General features: G+C 47.7%; 1 protein-coding gene and 1 pseudogene across 1 annotated transcript in view; both read left to right on the plus strand.

The window, feature by feature from the left end:
* Nucleotides 1-18,862, plus strand: part of Kif26b (kinesin family member 26B) — a 403,463-nt gene that overhangs the window by 39,839 nt on the left and 344,762 nt on the right. The gene's annotated exons all lie outside the window — the stretch shown is intronic.
* Nucleotides 15,492-17,496, plus strand: LOC116911779 (annotated as a pseudogene).

Genomic DNA, 18,862 nt, shown 5'->3' on the forward strand with positions numbered 1-18,862 from the left:
CCTCTTTCCGCTGTCCTCTCCTTCCTCCCTTCTCTCCCTTTCCTTTCCTAGTAGGTTCTCACTATGTAGCCCAGGCTGGCCTCCAACTCATAACCCGCCGGCTCTTGGCTTCTCCAGTACTGAGATCACACGCATGCGCTGGCGTGCCCACATTTTAATCTCAAACTTCCATCCATCTGATGGAATGCCGTTTGTTTCTATGTCCTTTCACTTATGTGTGAAGGCAGATGGCAAGCAGTCTTCATGCCGAGAGGGCAAAGTGCTAATACACACGCTGTGCCCCCGACACATGTGCATGTGGTGCTTCCCTCCGGTAAGGCGGTGAGGACTCCGAGGCATTTATTAGGTGGTGGGAAGTGCAGAATTGGGGAGAATTCGTGTTCCATTTTGCTTATAGATTGAGATAATTGAAACCATGTGTTTCTTTATCCCTTTGTTCACTCATGAGTCATCCATTTACCTAGCCATTAATGCATCTGTTAATTCATCCAATACCCATCCATCCATCCATCCGTCTGTCTGTCCATCTGTCTGTCTATCTGTTCATCTGTCTGCCAATCCATCCATCCATCCATCCATCCATCCATCCATCCATCCATCCACCATCTACTTACCCACTTACCCAAACATCCATCTCCCAATTCCATCCATCTATCTATCTATCTATCTATCTATCTATCTATCTATCTATCTATCTATCCATCCATCCCCAACCCCACCCATATACTCATCTCCCCATCTTTCCACCCATCCATCCCATGCAATCACTTAAATACTTAATCATTCACGGTTTATGCAGTCTAAAAGTGTTTCCCAAGGAGCACAGCGAATCAAGCATTTTCACCAGGTCTCCCTCATGGGCAGCCAGTCAAATAAACCTAGCCTTTGCCCTCATGCAGGTTGTGGTCTGTTGGTCTGTCAGTGATAAATCAATAGGAATTTATGTGTCTGCGCTTGATATATGATGTTAATGTGTTATGGGATTAGAAAAAAGCCCGCAAGGAATGCGCGGTGATGTTGATCCCAGAAGACTGTTTCTTTGCTAGCTTGTTTATTTTTAATTTCTAAGATGGGACCTACGATATTCCCACATCTCATTTCTCTCCTAAATCCCATTCTCACAGATGCTCGCAAAGGACAGGGAGACTATGGCTGCCACACGATGCCTGCCACGAGGAGCTGGGGTTTAGAAACCATTTTTTATTTCCTCCTCAGTCTCTTGAGTCTGGTTGATCTTGTCTAGAGCCCTGATAATCTCCTAGACAAAATATTTAAATCTTCTGCAGCTCGTGCGGCTTTGAGGCAGGAATATTGTGGCTGAAATCCTAAATATTTTGGAATATCATTAATGGGAGGGTTACACAGCAGATGCGGTTCGCAGCCTCCATCCCCAGAGGAGGTTAGAATCTTTGTGTTTGGAGGTGTACGAGAATAGTCAGCAGTTTCCCAGCCTCCCAATTCTGTATTTTTTTTTTTTTTTTTTTTGTTCTTTGAGGCTGACTCCCACTTTCCTCCATTTGCCTCTGGTTTTCCTCTTTTTTTTTGTCTTTGTTTTCAGAAAAGGATTTAAAAAAAAAGTGTTAGCATTAAGGAGGGACAGAGGAAGGCATTGTTACTGGAACAGTTAGGTTTTCTGCTCACTGTCTTTTTGCAGAAACTGAAGCTTTAGGCCTAAGAAACCACTCTTGTAACTGTTGAATTTCAGATGTAGGCTAATTAGTGGGTAACAGGTTTCCCCAAACATTCTCCATCATAATGTATGGAATCAGGCATAACTAGCTCTGTGGTGAGCTTCAACGCAGGGTGTTTTCTAGAAGAGACGAAGGCCCTTGTGTGACCTGCCAGAGGTTCCTTTTTCCTTCTTTTGTGCAAAAGACAGCAAGATTTTTTTCCCTTCAAAATTCTGTCCTGGGCATCATTAGTGACCCCGAGAGGGAAAGATTGTTTTCTTCATTGTGCACATGAATCGGCTGTGTGTTACAGAAGCTGGGGACTTTCTGCTGGCCACACAGCTCAGAGCTGAAGCTGGTGTGAGCTCTGGCTCATAGATCAAACTCTCCTGTGTGGGTGAGGAACCATTCAGTGTCTCCGTTGCCTCTCCCCTCCTGCTTCCGAACTACTGCAGGCTAAACATGCTGACAGGCCAAGTTGGTTCTATTTTGATTTAGTTAACAGTTATTCTTGAGTGTATCTATGTGTGCATGAAGGGTACATGTGAGCACACATGTGTATCACACATGTAGAGGCCAGGGAACAATTTTGTGGAGTCAACGATTTTGAAGGAGTCTCTCCTTTTACCTTTATGTAGGTTGTGGGGTTCTTTAATTATTATTATTGTTATTGTTGGCTTTGCTGTGTACTCAGGTAGACAGCCTCCGGCAACAAGCACCTTTACCTGCTTAGCCATCTTCCATTTTGTAATAATACAATTACAATATGTGCGGGATTAAGCAGGCTGTGTGTGTGCATGTGTAACACTGCAGCAGTGGGGTGACCACGGCTGCCTGCCTGGGGTACTGGGGACCCTCCTTTTTCCAGGAAGGTGTTGTTGGGGAGCCTAAAGTCTGTGTTTCCAGATCCACCCCATTTGCTTCCCAACCCACAGCCCTGCACAACTTCTGTGACCTCTGCAATTCTGCATTCAGAAAGGCTATCAGCCACCTGGATAATTGCTCCTTCAGGAGTGCAGACGACCAGGCAGTGGGATACGACAATAAATGGCTTGTAATTCTAGGTCTCAGATCTTTGCTGGAACATAAAGTCTGCTCCCCACTTCCTGGTGTTCACAACCTGGAGAAATCAAAGCTAACCGTTAGAGAAGTCATTGCCCGCCACTCACTCCCCGCCCTCAGATGGAAACAAGCTTCCCTTTTAGGGGCCTGTGGGGGCAAGGGAGACATTTCTAATTTTGCCATGCTTCTGTAGGAATTTTTTTAATGGGGGTAAGTTTTCACCCCTAGCCATTCCTCACCACAGGGGCCTGATTGTATCTGAGGAGGCCGCCCTGGCTTCGGGTCTTTTATTTCCTGTTGGGGTTTTAAAGTTGCTCTTGTTTAGGTTGACTCCATTTTATAAGTCAGCCTGAATGTTGGAAGGCAGGAGGCCTGTTAGACTGTGTTACGGCTTTGGGGCATAAGAATCACAGGGCAGCTTTCTTTGCGATTGCCAAGCAGACATATGTCCTCAATTATCCCATTTGGAAGGACTGGGCCCTTTGTACCACCCCTCCCCCGAGTCCTTCCGTCCAAGCCTCCTGCTGTCATGGCCACGTTCAGAAAGACCTGGGGATATGGCTATAGGGAAGTCGAAATGTATGTGCCAGGTCCTTTACAACACTGGCCTCTGTCCTTGTTCCTGCTTGGGTATCCTTGGAACCAACTAAGCTGTTTCTGGGGAAAGAACACAAAATTTATCTACCCTGGAGGACACAGGCCAAGGGTTAGTGGAGAGACTATGGACATTAGAGACAGACAGACCTAAGGTCTTTTCCTGGTCTAGTTGTCTCATCTTGGGAAAGGTCACAGAATCATCCTGCCCACAATCCGTCCTCTCTCTCTGTAGTCTTCGGGATGGTACCTAGGATTTAATACATACCTGGCAAGTGCTCTAATAATTTTATTTCTTTGTTTTTTTACTTATTTATTTCTGAGACAGGGTCTTATGTAGCCCAGGTTGGCTTCAATAGCAAAGGACGACCTTAAACCATTGATCCTGTTGCCTCTGCCTCTCAAATCCTGGGCTTACAGGCCTGGCTTTCTCTTTTAAGACAAAGTCCTACTAAGTTGCTCCGGCTGCCCTCGAATTTGTGATCCTTCTGCCTCTGCCTCTGGAAAACAACCGTCTAAATGATTAAATTTTCTGAATCCCAATCTCTCCTTTTGGAAGTGGGTTTGAAGCTGTAAGGAAACTGATTTTGGCTGCATAAGAAACTGGATGTATGGGTGGTTTCTGTGTAGGGGCCTCCCTGAGTGACTTCTGAATCTCAGGAGTTTAATACAATACCTATTTCTGTCCCCTTGTCTCTGTCTGTATGGATTTTCACCCAGCCACCTTGCCAGTCATCCCAAGTGTTTCAAGATGAGCAGAATGGCTCTCCTTTCAGCAAAGGCCCCAACCCTGTGCATTTCACCTGGGCAGATAGATTGTTAGGTACACGATAGAGATTGCATCTACCACACTCTGTGATCTCTGGAGTTACCACCGAGTCAGCACTGGTCCCCGTTTAACTTTTATGTTGGCTCAAAAGTCAATCGTTTCATTCTCTCATCATGGGGTTTTATGATACTGTTTGGGCCGGCCCGGGCCCCTGGCTTACAATGCCCTTCCATCTCAGCTCCCACATGGTTTGTTTTGGTTTATGGTTTCATCCAAACTTGCCTGGCCTCGTTGTTTTGGGCCTTTTGTAGGTAGCACCATCCAGAGTATGGGAGGAGGGACCTGATCACCTTATGGAGTTTAGAAACAAAGAGAGGCAAGAGAGGGTAGGCCTCCCTCAAGCCAATTTCCCCCTGAAGAGTTCTCCACTTCTCCATAGGCTGGGGACAGACCTCTGCAGCTTTGAGGGCAGTCTGGGTCTAACCATTCCTCCCTCAGCCCACAGAGGCTCGTCTCCACTGCATGGAGCAAACTGCGTCTCAACTGACAAGCGTCCCCTAATTTAAACTGGTTCAGAATTTCCTGAAAGTCCCTGTCCAGATTCTCCTCTGAAGCTGTTTGCCAGACCCAGATATGAGCCCTGGGGTGGGGGAAAAAGTCAAAAGAGCAAATCCATGCTTCTAAACTACAGAGGCAGGGGGTACACACGCTGTCAGGACTCCCCTCTCCTACTGAATCTGAATCTGTAATGAAATACACCTATGTTTTAAGGTTCTGGAAATATCCCCTCCATGTCAACTTCAAAACAAATAGGTCTCTTAAAGGACTCAGAGTTTAGCCCCCACCACCCGCCCTGCCCCGCCCTGCCCCGCCCCGCCCTGCCCCCAAGCCACATTCTTTGTGCCATTTCTTAACTGCTCATTTTACGAGTCCTGATTGGAGCCATAAAAGAGCATCTGTGTGTTTTCAGCATCCTCGTGCTACCTCCCAGCAAAGCCTCCTTCACGCATTACGGTCTGTGCACACCAGGGCACCAGATTCTATTAAAAGCACCATTAGTATGCATTGTTGTTGTTTGTAGGTGCGGTTTCTTCCCAGCGATGGCTGGGTTCACTTCTGGAATCCATAGTAGCATCATCATTAAGGTGTGTGGAAGGTAAACAGATCCTTAGTCGGCAGGAATAATCGACCAGGGTGGAAAATGCTGCCGCCATATTGTCTCTTCTCATAAGAATCCAGGGAAACTGCACGAAATGCACTCCGACAATCGAAACTTGTAGTACGCCTGGCCATAGGAATGCTGTGAGGGTGACATTTCCACAGTAATGACGGAGCTGTCTGTCACATTCCCCTGAGAAAGCAAAGAGTCAAACCATTGCTGGGGTCTCCCTGGGACTCCCCTCTGAGACTGGTTCAGAGCAGACAACAGCAAATCCTTTCCAGAGAAGCTGTTCTGCTTGGTGAATTTCGCTGTGCTCAGAGACCAGGCGAGGCACCCTGACTTTTCCTCTGTGGCTTCACCGTAGGGTTCCTCACATAAGCTCACACGCAGCGCTTTAAAATACTCCCCAAGTCCCAGTAAAGGCGGAAAGTGTAACTCAGACAAAAACCTTTCACTCCTCTGGGAAACAATGTTGCAGCTGGTTACAGAGATCAGAACTGGGAATTGATGCTTGCAGCCCTCTGGTACCAGCCCCCTGAACGGTGCTCACTTTTTCAGTGTTTCCGTCTTCCCTGGTCCATCATCTTTCTTCAAAGGATGAGGTGTTTTGTGTGAGGTGTCCTGAGCTGATTTTTCGGGGAGTCAGGAAGGGTAGCGGGGTTCCACAACTGATGAAATCCGATCGTGTGTTTACTCCATGTTGTAATTCGTTCTCAACTTTGAAAGAACCGCAGGCTTCGGTGTAGCCCGAGGCCACATTTGTACAAAGCTACGTGGGCAGTTTTTGATCTGGAGCCCCAACCTCAATGGCTGCTTTGAGGCATACAGTGCAGCGCTGTCAGAGGAGACCAGGGGAGCACTACTACACACAGTAGCCTGACGTGGCCCTCACACCGCTGTGAGCTGCAGATGTGTGCCTCTGGTCAGCCTGCAGATTCCCACGAACCCTCCGACCTCAGGTTATGCCTGCTTCTTTTTGCTTTGCCCTTTAAGAAAATCAAATATATATTTAAATAAAGACTTTTAAAGACGGGAGAACTCAAGAGAGTGTGGCAACTCCTTTGCATGTTCTTTTCTCCCCTCCTGTTAAACTCCTCACAGCCACTTTGATGTAGCTAACTCTTGTCACTGAACAGATTCTAAGAGACTGGTTGCAAAGCTCCAAGGCCAACTGATAGATTAAGCACCTGATACCACAACAGAAAGTAGTTGGCCGAGTAAAGTTCAGCTGCTTTCCCAGTCACATTTGGATTATCCATACAGAAAGTTTTCTTGATATTTGCTACCAATTTGCCCTTTTATCTCCCTCCACTTATCAAGAAATTAGTGTGTAACAGGTGAAACCAGTAAGCAAAACGTTTACTCTTGTAAAAGTAATGTATGCCCATATTAGAGACAGGATAATATAAGAAACTAAGAATGTGGAAGTTTCCTTTCACACCACCATATACATGAAATGGGATTCAGGGTTTAGATGTCTCCCACAGGTTGAAATGTTGAAAGCCTGATTTAGCATGGTGGATTGTGGTGCGCATTGTCAGCACCAGCCCAAGCTCTCAGAGAACGACTGTAATCCCCAAGCCAAGGATGAGCCTCAGTGTAGACAGTGTAGTGTTGATGAATAGTAACTGACGGACGGACTGAATGAATGAATGAATGACTAACTGACTGACTGAATAAATGAATGATTGACTGAATGAATGATTAACTGAATGACTAAATGACTGTCTGAATGATTGAATGAATGAATGAATAAATGAATGATTGACTGAATGACTAAATGACTGACTGACTGAATGATTGACTGAATGAATGATTGACTGATTGAATGAATGAATTACTGAATGACTGCCTGACTGATTGAATGGATGAATGGTTGACTGACTGATTGAATGGATGAATGAATGATGCAAATAGGAAAGGTTGTGTGGACTTGAGGCAGGACTTCCCTGAGCAAACTCGATGGAATACATCCTTCGATTTCTTACTAGAATATTAAGACATTGTTAGGTTTGCTGAAATATGTGAAGCGAGTGGGAGCTACAGCAGGATGGAGTATCGGAGGAGAGAGCAGCCCTTCTGTTTGCTTTGCGGCTGCAAGGCGGATGGGGAGCCCATGTGGAAGTGATCTGTGCGGCCACGCTCTCCCCTGGACAGTCCACTCACTGGTTTCATTTTGTTGGCAGGCTCTTTTTCCCAGTAGATTATTCTACATTAGCTGATCAAGGGCTTCTGGTCTCAAAATCTCAGCCTCTTCTCCCACTCTCTCCCACGTGCCAGGGAATTTTTCTTGGCATTTGAAACCAAAACTATAGATTGGCTGTGGGAATTCTACTTGGCTGGGGGTAAAATAACCAATGATTGCCCGTAATTGCAGAAAACAATTTTGAATCTTATTAATGAGGTGTTCTAAACAACATCTTTTAGCCCTTTGTCTCACTCACTTAGCAGCTGATTAACCAAGGTTCAGTGTCCTGGGATTCACAGTCCTCTCCCCTCGTGACAGCTCGGGGCCCTTGGGCTTTATAATCAACACAGCTGGTCATTTCCAGGGCCGTTTTCCCAAGGCTATAAAATAAGCAGGCTTGCTGGAGAGCCACACACCTTCAGCCCCAGCCAGCCAGCCACGGGCCACCCCTACGTGAGGTTTACTTTCCTTCCACAGGCATGGGAAGTCCTGAGGTTAGAGATGTCAGGGGCAGGTCCCTGTTGGCCGGGAATATCTCCTTTGCCTTTCATTTCCTTCCTGCCACCCAGACCCCAACATCTCTACAGCGGGCCAGGTTGTAGGGTGCAGAGCAGGGCTTCTGTGGAGGAGAGGAGGCAAGTGTGGCAGTAGAAGTTGACGAAGTGGCTGTAAGATGCTGTCTTTCAATGCAACCTGAGGACAGGGCATGTGTAGGTCAGCGTTGTGGACCATGGAGACCTCAGCTAGCCTGGTCTCTCTTTCCTAGAATGCCTGCAGCTACCTGGTGCGGCTGCCCGCCTAGTACTGATTTGCCGTCTGCCCCACTGTCTGTTCTGTCAGGCACTAACTGCTCTGTGGGCATCATGGGTGCTGCTGTTATTTATTTGAACATCAGAGTGTAAGTGCCTTGGGGTCAAGGACCTTGCTGTCCTGGCTCAGACCTTGTACCTCCCGTGAAGCCCAGAATACACCAGACACTTGAGAAACGTTAACTAATGGATTAGCAGAGAAGGTGCCTAACAGCTTTCGGGTATAGCGATAAAATACTTGAGACTACCGACCTTAAAAGAGGGAAGGTTTACTTTGGCCTCAGGGTTTGGAAGCTTCAGGCTCTGCATCTAGATCTGTTGCTCGGGACCCATAGGACGTAATTCCTCACCCCATGATGCCCTAGAAATAAAGCAGAGAGAAGGGGTTGCACTAATTAACACTGGTCCGGAAGGGGCTTGTATCCAGTGAGCTAACTTCTTTCACTAGACCACACCTCTTCTGTGTGTGTCTTGTTTACAACTCCCCCCTTTGGCAACAGTGTCTGGTGCATGCTAGCTTTGCCTCCCTATTGGGAACTCAGGCTGAGGAATGCGCTCAGAACATGGGGCCTTTGCAGGACACACACATCAGAGAGGAGAGTGTGGAGACACACAGAGCTGAGAGGGGAAGAGGACGTAATGAGAGCACTGGTAGGTCACACAGAGAGTTGGGAGGCTCAGGCAGAGCAGGTGACCACCTCACCCAGCCGGATCCAGGAGGCCCTGGAGGAGAAACTGGCTGGAGAGATGCCAAGATTCTGGCAGGAGGCGAGGAGAGAGGTTGAATGCTCCAGGGGTGAGCTTTGACTGTATTCTTATGAGGAATATTGCAAGAAACCTGTAGTTTGAGGAGAAAATGGGGCTCAGGCAAGGGGTTGTATGTGTAAAAGTAACTTTTATTTGCCAGGTGTCACTGTTGTCTCTGGGGCTTACTTCTGAATAAGGTCACCCTGTTTAGTTGTTTCTGAACTCTGGGTGGCTGGTTTAACTCAGGTATTCTGGTTCAAACTCCTTTCCAAGATGACTGATTCAAACTGATTCGCTCCGTTTCTCACTGAATTGCTGTGCTTGGCCTTAAACTAACTCCTTCTGTCTTCACCTGCAACCTTCTCTGTAAAACTGTCCTGGTAAAACTCCTCCCCTTCCTACTCTATTAAGTTGCCTCCCTTCCCTGTACTGTCCTCGTGAGAGTTGGGCATATCCTACCTCTGACTCATTCTGTCAAATCTTTCTCTGATTCGTCACCTTGTCTACTCCTCAACTAGATGTCACTTTCAAACATGGCTGCTTCCTCCAGGAACTAACTGTACCTTTGTTGTTTGGGATTAAAGACGAGTACTAATGGTGTATTTGTGTGTTCCAGTCAGAAGGATTGAAGCTGTGTCATTCTGTCAGACCTAGAAGCTCTTTGGGTGTGATCCCTTTTCAGAGCAGCCATATTGTTGGATTAAAATTCCTCTACAGGCTTGGTTAGAGGAGGAGGGAGCACAGGCTGGAAGCAGACATGGGGTCAGAATGTGCTTTGTTGCCTGGCAGTGAGGAGTCATTAAAGATTGGTGGATGCCAGGCAATGTGACGATTCCCATGGTGATGATGGGTAGGCATCAGGGAAGACGAGCCGGTGTGGGTCCTGCAGTGACACTCGCTCAAGTGTGGGGTCGTGGGGCACAGGAAAGATGGAAGGAGACAGAAAGACCCTGCTTCACGTGAGTCCCTAAGCAGCATTCGGGTTAGTCAGATGCCACAGGAAGGAAGACGGTCCCTTCGAATGGCCGGAGGGTCCTCTGGTCACTTCCGAAGGAAGGTCTAGTTTTCTCTAGGGTTTCACCATCTCTTCCAGTGTAATTTCATTGTAGCTGAGAGGGCAGTGCTAAGGGTTCTCTCAAGGCAAAAACGGATAGAAAAGTGTATTTTCAGAGCCAGGCATGGTGACAATATTGTAATTGCATCATCTGGGAAGCAGAAGAAACAGGCGTTCAAGGTCATTTTGGCCTGCCGACAGCCTGTGCTTCATGAGGCACTGCCTCAAATAACAAGGGGAAGATGGGTTATTCCAAGATGAGAGACTGGCTTTCTGAGCCTCAAGTCCCAGAGTTCCTTGAGGGAAGAGTTCATCCGGTTGCTAGCACAGGAACAGCCAACGTTCTGAGTCCTTTCCTTCACCACCTGACTCTTTGTGTGGAACGTCCAGGGGTCTGTGGGGTCAGATGAGTTCATTAGGGTGAGGTGCCTTATGATGTCAGTGACTTTGGAAGACATCTGACCTAATGTGTCAGATCCGTGTCACTGTGTGATGCCTTCCTTAGGTTACGATGCCCCCACCAGAATGCCAGCTTCCAGAGCTGTGACTTAGAAACCTTCTGTTCTTTATAAATCACACAGTTTCAGGTATTTGGTTATAGCCACAGAAGTCAGACTATAGCCTAGGTGTCTACGTGGGTTTTGTTTTCTTCCCCAGAGGAAGCTCCTACTCAAAGGAAATCACTTGCCCCTCCCTTCTTTCCACAAAAGAATGTTCTTTTCTTCTTGGGACACCACAGTTATGTTACTTTTTCCAGTCCAGAAATATATCCCAAGGAAGCATGGCAGCTTTTATGCTCACACTGAGGGAATGTCTGAGCGGGCCTTGTGTCTGCAAGTGTGTGTCCCAGTGGTGAGTTTGACGAGAAAGACTCATCAACTGTTGCTAAATGGAGTATTCCCTTGTGAATAAAGCTCAGTTTACAGCCAAACCAGACTCTGCCTTGGCTGGGCGTGGACTTGAGGTTTTGCCAAAGGAGCCCCAGACATCTTCCCAAGCTCCTGTGTGGCCCAAGGTGCTCCCAGTCAGTCAGAGTAGGAAGCTGCTCTCTGATGCACACCAGTTAGCTGCCATCCAAAGAGTGGAGTCGTCCTTGTCACCACCACAGTTGTCTAATTTCCTAGACAATTTGTGTCTATCCAACTGCCTGCATGTGGATGCACATACATGTGTGTATACGTGTGTGAGTGTGTGTGTGTGTGTGTATGTGTGTGAGAGTGTGTGTAGTATGTGTGTGAGTTTGAGTGTGAGTGTGTGTGTGTAGTGTGTGTGTGAGTGTGTGTATATGTATGAGTGTGTGTGTGTATGTGTGTGGTGAGTTTGTGGGTGAGTGTGTGTGTAATGTGTGTGAGTGTGTAATGTGTGTGAGTGTGTGTATATGTGTGTGTGTGTGTTTGGTGTTGGGTGTGTATGTGGGTGTGTGTGTGTGTGTGTGTTTGTGTGTGTGTGTGTCTGTCTGTGTGTGTGTGTGTGTGTGTGTGTGTGTGTGTGTGTGTGTGTGTGTGTGTGTGTGTGTGTGTGTGTGTGTGTGTGTGTGTGTGTGCACGTGAGCGTGTGTGTGTGTGTGTGTGTGTGTGTGTGTGAGTATGTGTGCATGTGTGTGTGCATGAGTGTGTGAGTATGTGAGTGTGTGTGTGCATGTGTGTATGAGTGTGTGTGTGTGTGTGTGTGTGTGTGTGTGTGGACAGAGGTCGATGCCAAGTGCCTCCCTTCATCACTCTCCACGTTACTGTTTGAGATGAAATCTTTCAATGAATCTGGAACCCATTGATTTGAGGTGGATGGCTGTCAAAGGAGCTCCAGAGATCTGGGCGCCTCTACCCAGCCGTTGGTTCTCACATGAGTGCTGGGGAATCTAAACTCAGTTCCTCAGGCTTGCAGAACAGGTAGTTTATTGAATGAGCCACCTCTCCAACCCTGCAGATTCCCAAGTGGCCCTGCTTTGAAAACTCATGGAGACTGGTCAGCCGAGGTGCCTTCAGATCTAGGGTCACCCCAAGTTAGGCTCCCAGCTAGGACTCTTCCTAGTGTACCCACCCATAAATGCTGTTCTGGGCCTTGTTTCCTGACAGAGTCTCCAGATATGGTGCCACTGTGTATGCGGTTCCTCCACATATCCCTCATGTCCCCTCTCTCCCCATTTCCCAAAGACCCCGGAATTACATACTTTTATAAAGAAATTAAATCCTCTCTGACCCTTGTCTTCTCCTACTACAGTCACACAAAGAAAGACTTCCTAGCGGGGCCATTTGGTCCCTTCTTGGGAACATTCCCATCCCCTCTCAGTTATTGAGAAAAACAAGTGAACTCGTTGACACCACACTGAGTTGAGCGTGTAGGTGTCCACTTGGCATGCACCCACATGTGGGCTGGGTGAGGGGCTGAAGAGCTGGGCTGCTAAGAAGCCATTGCCCTCAGGGCAGTACTTCGGCCTGCAGCAGGGCTCGTTAGCCACATCTAATGCTTAACCGTGACTGTCAGCTGGCCAGGCTCTGGAATCACTTAGCAGACGAGCTTCTGTGAGGAACGCTTCTAGATTAGGCTAACGGAGACGGAAAGACCCACCCTAAACATGGATGTGCCGTCCCCTGTGCTCAGGTCTCCCACTGACTTAGAAATAAAGTGAACTGAATGTAAGCATTGCTTCTGCTTCTTGACGGTGGACATGTGTGATGGCTGCCTCACACTCTCTGTCATGGCTTGCCCGCTGCGAAGGGCATGTAGACCCTTGACCTGTGAACCAGCATAAACCTTGCCTTCCTTATGCTTTATTTTATAGTTGTGTATAGTATGTGGGTCTGTGTGTGTGCGTATGTGCACGTAAGCAATGCTCTTGGAAGTCAGAAGAGGGAGTCCAATCCCCTGGATCTGTAGTTATAAGTAGTTGTGCGTTGCCCCATGGGGATGCTGGGAACTGAACTTGGGTCCTCTGTAAGAGCAGTGTGTACTGTTAACCAGCCCCTGTTTTAAGTGATTTATTTATTTATTTATTTATTTATTTATTTATTTATTTATGTGTGTGTTGTTGTTGCTAAGTGTTTTAGCGATGAGAAAAGAACCCACCATTCCCAGGGCAGCTTGCTTGCGATGGTCTAGGCAACTGGGAGACAGGGCTGGCCTAGAGATTCCACAGTTCTCTGAGAAACACAGTCCCACAGTCCCACACAGAGAAATATTTTCTTTAGCCTCATTTTTGCAGGTCTAGGGGTTAGACCCAGGCATTGTAGATGGCTTTGCTCCTGAACCACACTGCTCACCCTGTTCATCTCTACTGTTAACTCTAGGGCCTGGGGATCCAGAGATTTGCTGGTGGCCCAAGAAAACCGTGGAAACTGGAGTCAGATGTTCCTCCTCTTGCAGGATACTTACTACCTCCCAGCTCAGCTGACACTGGGGATGTGTAGATCCTCAACCCCCAGCCCCCCATGCGCCATTTTCTCTTTTTCCAACGTCCTCATACAGTCAGATACTGTGCTGCTTGAGTTCCGAGTGAGATGGCAAATGTGAACTTCCCTGCCTCCTCCCCCTCAGACACAGCCTTGCCTCAAACCTTTAGAGAGAGTCAGTCTTATGTTTCCTTCCACGCTGGTGCAGGGCGGAAGTCTCACTCAGCTCGTGTGAATCCTACCACTTTCTCCGTAGACTCAGAGCGGACCCATGCACACGTACACGGATGTGGCTCTTCGTGGCATTGCCGTGAGAGCGTGTGCTGTGGTGGCAGGGGAGTCTGTTGTGTGCCCAACCGCCTCTGTCCTGCTCCTGCCCGTCACAGGCCACACTTTAGAGCACCAGTTAATGGGCATTTAATACCCATGGATCGAATGAAATTGTTTTGCAACTGGAATTTTCCGTGACTGTAATTACCAAAAGATTCTAGTTGTTGATCGTGGGTGTCTTCCCTGGAGCTGCCATGGAGTGGGAAGCTGACCTAGGTCCTCTGTAGCTCAACTTAATAAACAGCCTTAACCCATTTTTAGGTCTATTGACTGATACCCTTTGGGTGAGTGTGGCTTTCCATGGTGGGGGTAGAGATCAAATGCAGTAGGGTGTTCTTTTCCCCCAGTCAAGCTCACTCATTTTTTTGGTTCACAGCAATTTAGGTCAATTTTAGCTTTTAAAGAATGAACCTCTGTAGGGAGAGGAAATTAACCAGACCTTAAGGGGGCCTGGTTACCATAATTAGACCCCAGAGAAGGACTCTCAGTCTGATAAAGCTGGGACAGGGCCCCATGACCACTCCAGGTCATCACCTCACATGGAGACCATTGTGGCTTTTCCTGCTTCCTGACAGGTACGGTGACCGTCAATGATCGGGGATGTGCTCCCGGCTGTGTGAGCACTTGGCTGGCATGTGGGAAACCCTGAATAAATAGAATAAAAAAGATGTGTGCTACAACCCTGAAAGCCTTCCTGTTTCTCCCGCTCTTTTTGTGTCTCCCCTGACAGAATAGACTGCATCCTCTTTCTTCTTGGGAAGAGAGCCAGCGAACTTTAACCCTCCACAGGACACAGGTGTGGGGCATAACTCAAGCAGGGACAGAGGACATTAGATGGGAAGACTCGCAGCAAAGACAGGGCACAGGGATGGAGGTGTGGCCAGGCTATCATTCGATGGACTATCCAGAACTTTCCAGACTCCTTCAACATTTTAACGTTATTTTCATACTGAAGTTTGATTTAAGTCAACAACTACTTTGTAAATCGCCAATCATGGTCTTTCACCAGTCCAGGTCCTCAGATGTCCTTGAGTAATGTGTGGTGATGGGCGCTTCCCTGGGAAGCGCAGGTCTTCTGGGAGGATGGGGAGTAGAACTCTAGGTGTAAAACTCTACTAGAAGGAAGGTTGTGGTAGAGGAAGCTAGAGCAAGTGCTGAGGACACGTGGAGTTTAAAAAGTGGGGGCGTACCTACAGAATACAGGGGCACACGTGAGTAACCCCAACACCAGGAAGCGGGTGCAGCGGGATCCAGAATTCCCTGCCAGCCTGGGCTATGGAGTGAAAATTTGATCAAAAAACAAAACCATCAGCAAAACAGGAAGGATCGTGTTAGGTGGGAGAAATAAGAAAGACCTCATGAATGAGAGGACTTGGAGTCCGGCCATTGAGATTTACCTGGGTCTCCTACTCCTTTGGTTTAATCTCCGTGTGCACATGAGTATACAGGTTCGTGTGGGGGACAGAGCTCAGTGGTAGGTGTCCCTCTCAGTTGTTCTCCATCTTACGTTTTTCAAATAGAGTCTCAGCGAATCTGAAACTCGCCAATCTGGCTAGATTGGCTGGCCAGTAATCTCCAGGAATCCCTCTGTCTCTGCCTCCTAAACTCAGGTCCTCATGCTTAAACATCAAGAACCATCCCTCTTATTGACTGAATCTTTTCCTTATGGCCATTCCTTTGGGTTTCCCTTCTTCCCAGACCCACATTTTCACCTTTATGATAAGAATACAGGCACATGAGCAAACACAGCGCGTACCTACGGTTTGAGACTGCTTACGTGTGGTAATGTCTTCTCTTACTGTAACAAATGCCTGAGGAAACCAACTTAATGAGAAGACAAGTTGCCCTTTCTCTGCGGAATCACCATGGCGATGGGACCCTGTACACATACCCTGAAAACTGGAGGGCCTTCAAGGGCCTCATCACTGCTCAGTACAGCGGAGCTCAGGTCCTTATGAACCACCCTACTTCCACTTTGACCAAACCAACTGCACCTCTGCAACGCCAGAGGTGGCAGGTCAGGTGGTGTAGTGGGTGAGCTTTGCTGACAGTGACGTCGTCTCTCCAGCCAGCACCTGTGTGTTCCCCACCTCAGGCATTAGGCACCACAACAAACGGGCCACTGACAGTGCAAGAGAGGAGGTGAATTGAATCTTGGGGCTGCTGGACACTCACTTGAAGACATGGACTTTTCTGGTGGGTGAGCGAGTGACACTGACAGGTATCACAGTTGTCTGCACCCTGTTGTGGTTCTATAAACAGGTCTTAGAGCCTTCTTTTTGCCAGCCCTTCCCTAGTACCAACCGATGGTTCCTCACCTGCATTAACCAGCCCCAGTTCAGGGCCATCTTGGGGGAGGTGAAGCTGTGTGAGAAGATGATGCAGTTTGATGCTAAGAAGTTTGCAGAGAGTCAGCCAAAAGAGAATACCCCAAGGAAAGAAAGGGATTCATGAGGAGAGGAAACAGGAGCCCCAGGCTGAGTGGAAAGAGGAAAAAAAGGCAGCTGCCCCAGCTCCTGAGGAAGAGATGGATGGTTGTGAGCAGGCACTGGCTGCTGAGTTCAAGGCCAAGGACCCTTTCGCTCACCTGCCCAAGAGTACCTTTGTGGTGGATGAGTTTAAGCGAAAGTACTCCAATGAGGACGCCCTCTCTGTGGCGCTGCCATATTTATGGGAGCACTTTGATAAGGATGGCTGGTCCCTGTGGTGTGCTGAGTACCGCTTCCCTGAAGAGCTCACCCAGACCTTCGTGAGTTGCAACCTCATCAGAGGAATGTTCCAGCGATTGGACAAACTGAGGAGGAATACCTTTGCTTGTGTTATCCTCTTTGGATCCAACAACAGCAGCTCCATTTCTGGCGTTTGGGTCTTCCGAGGCCAAGAGCTCATCTTTCCTCTGAGTCCAGATTGGCAGGTGGACTATGAGTCGTTTACCTGGTGGAAACTGGATCCTGGTAGCAAGGAGACCCAGACCCTGGTTTGAGAGTAATTTTCCTGGGAAAGGGGCCTTCCAGCACGTGGGCAAAGCCATCAATCAAGGAAAGATCTTCATGTGAACATGTCTTGCCAGTCACTTAGCTACCCACACCTACCCTTCAAGGGAGATGGGGTTGATTATAAGGAACTGAACATTGAAAGAAAAAAAAGAAGACAAGTTAATATAGGCTCACTGTCTTGGAGGTGTCAGACCATGGTTGACTGGCTTTGTTGACACACATCAAGGCTGTGTGTAACAGGGAAGACCTGGCCATCTCATGGCAGTTGGGAAGTAAAGAGAAGATGAGAAACAGGGTCTCAGTATCTCCTTCAAGCTCATGACTCAGTGATTAGCTTCATCCCACTGGGCCCCAACTCCTAGAGCTCCTACCACACTCCCAAGAACATGGTGGGTAGCTGAGAACACTAAAGACCCCCAGAGGAACTTTAGGGTTGTGATCTCAGGGGTCCACTGGGGTCTCGCTTGGTTTTTCCCAAGGAAATAGAGCAAGCAGGGTGCTTGGAGTTCTTTTTGTAATTTGAAAATGTGCCCTGTGCTTTTCCTTTAGAAAGATAGGATTTGGGCTTGAACTAATCTCCCAAGATGTCCCAAGAAAGGAGTCCAGCCCTGACCTCATAATGACGTCACCCGTTTCTCCTTCCTCGCTCCCCCTCTTTGCAGTGCTGAGAATGGAACTCAGCGTCTTTTTCATACTAAGTAAGCGCCCCTCCCCCCAGCTCACACCTCAGCCTCTGAACGATGATTTCATTGGAATGACTGGCCTAAGAAGAAGAAGAAGAAGAGAGAGAGAGAGAGAGAGAGAGAGAGAGAGAGAGAGAGAGAGAGACAGAGAGAGAGACAGAGAGAGAGACAGAGAGAGAGACAGAGAGACAGAGAGAACTGCAAACCACCCTGTCCGTGTCAACATTTCCCTAAGACAAATGACCCTGTCTTTAAGTGATGCTTGAGAGCAGACGAACTCGGGCTGGTTAGGAGGAGGTGCCCGCCCATGTTCTTGAGCAAGGTCCCACACTACCCCCACTGTCTCCTCAGTGGCTCCCAGGAACAAAAGGCAATTCAGATCACAGAATATTACTTCTCTCGCCACAGCACCAAACTATTAAAAATAAAACTGTCCCTCAAGGCAAAACATTTCATTTATTTTCCTTTGAATGACTAACTTGTTTATTAAGATGAACCAAGTGACTACATCTAGATGGAGCACAGGCAAGAAAAATTGATTTATTGTAGGCTTTCGGAGAGCAGGCTTTTTGTTCTCTGGAATTATCTTTGGATTTTAAGTGAAGAGGAGCCATTTTGTTTGTTTGTTTGTTTTGTTTTCTCCCAAAATTGGTGTGGCTGGGCTCTGCCTCGGATCACTCTGCCTCAGGTAGTTCTGTCTTGGGTAGTGTCCTGTGTGACCTTGAGTCTCATGGAAGATCATCCTCCTGAGCTACATAGCAAGGTGTCCCTTTGAGGCAGACTACCTTCCTTCTTCCGCTGAAGTTTTTAGTGTTTAATAGAAAAACATTCCCCGTTTATCTCATTTCATGTTTGAGACCCTGTCAGACTGTATCCATGTTCCCTCCAGGTTCCCAGAATCACCTTTATGTTATCCTGGCCCAGCCCGGGACCGGTACTTGTGTCACCAGGGAAGTTTCTATTGCTGCCCTTTTCTCTGGAGATACAGGATGTGTTCACAGGCTCTTCTGACCAGAGCCCTGTTTGCTCTAATGGGGTAGAGCTTGAAAGACGAAAAAGGTATAAACAATTGGAACACCAAGAGACCCCGCCCATTCTGATAAACCCCACCCACTCTGATAAACTCCACCCACTCTGATAAACTCCACCCACTCTGATAAACTCCACCCACTCTGATAAACTCCACCCACTCTAAACCCCATCTGCTCTAGAATGGCACGGGCCCACCCCCTCTAGAATAACATGGAAGCCTTGTGACTTTTTCTTATAGAATTCCGATGCCAAATGGACACCTGCCTTCCTCTAGGGGTCAGTTCCACTTGGCATTCCACACACACACATTATTTCTGTCTTTGGGTCGTTGTCTTTTAAAGATAATTAACCTCATTTTTTTAGGTGAGGAAATTAAAGCT

This window comes from Rattus rattus, chromosome 10 (assembly GCF_011064425.1).
Source record: "Rattus rattus isolate New Zealand chromosome 10, Rrattus_CSIRO_v1, whole genome shotgun sequence".
In the NCBI taxonomy this organism is placed as follows: Eukaryota; Metazoa; Chordata; class Mammalia; order Rodentia; family Muridae; genus Rattus; species Rattus rattus.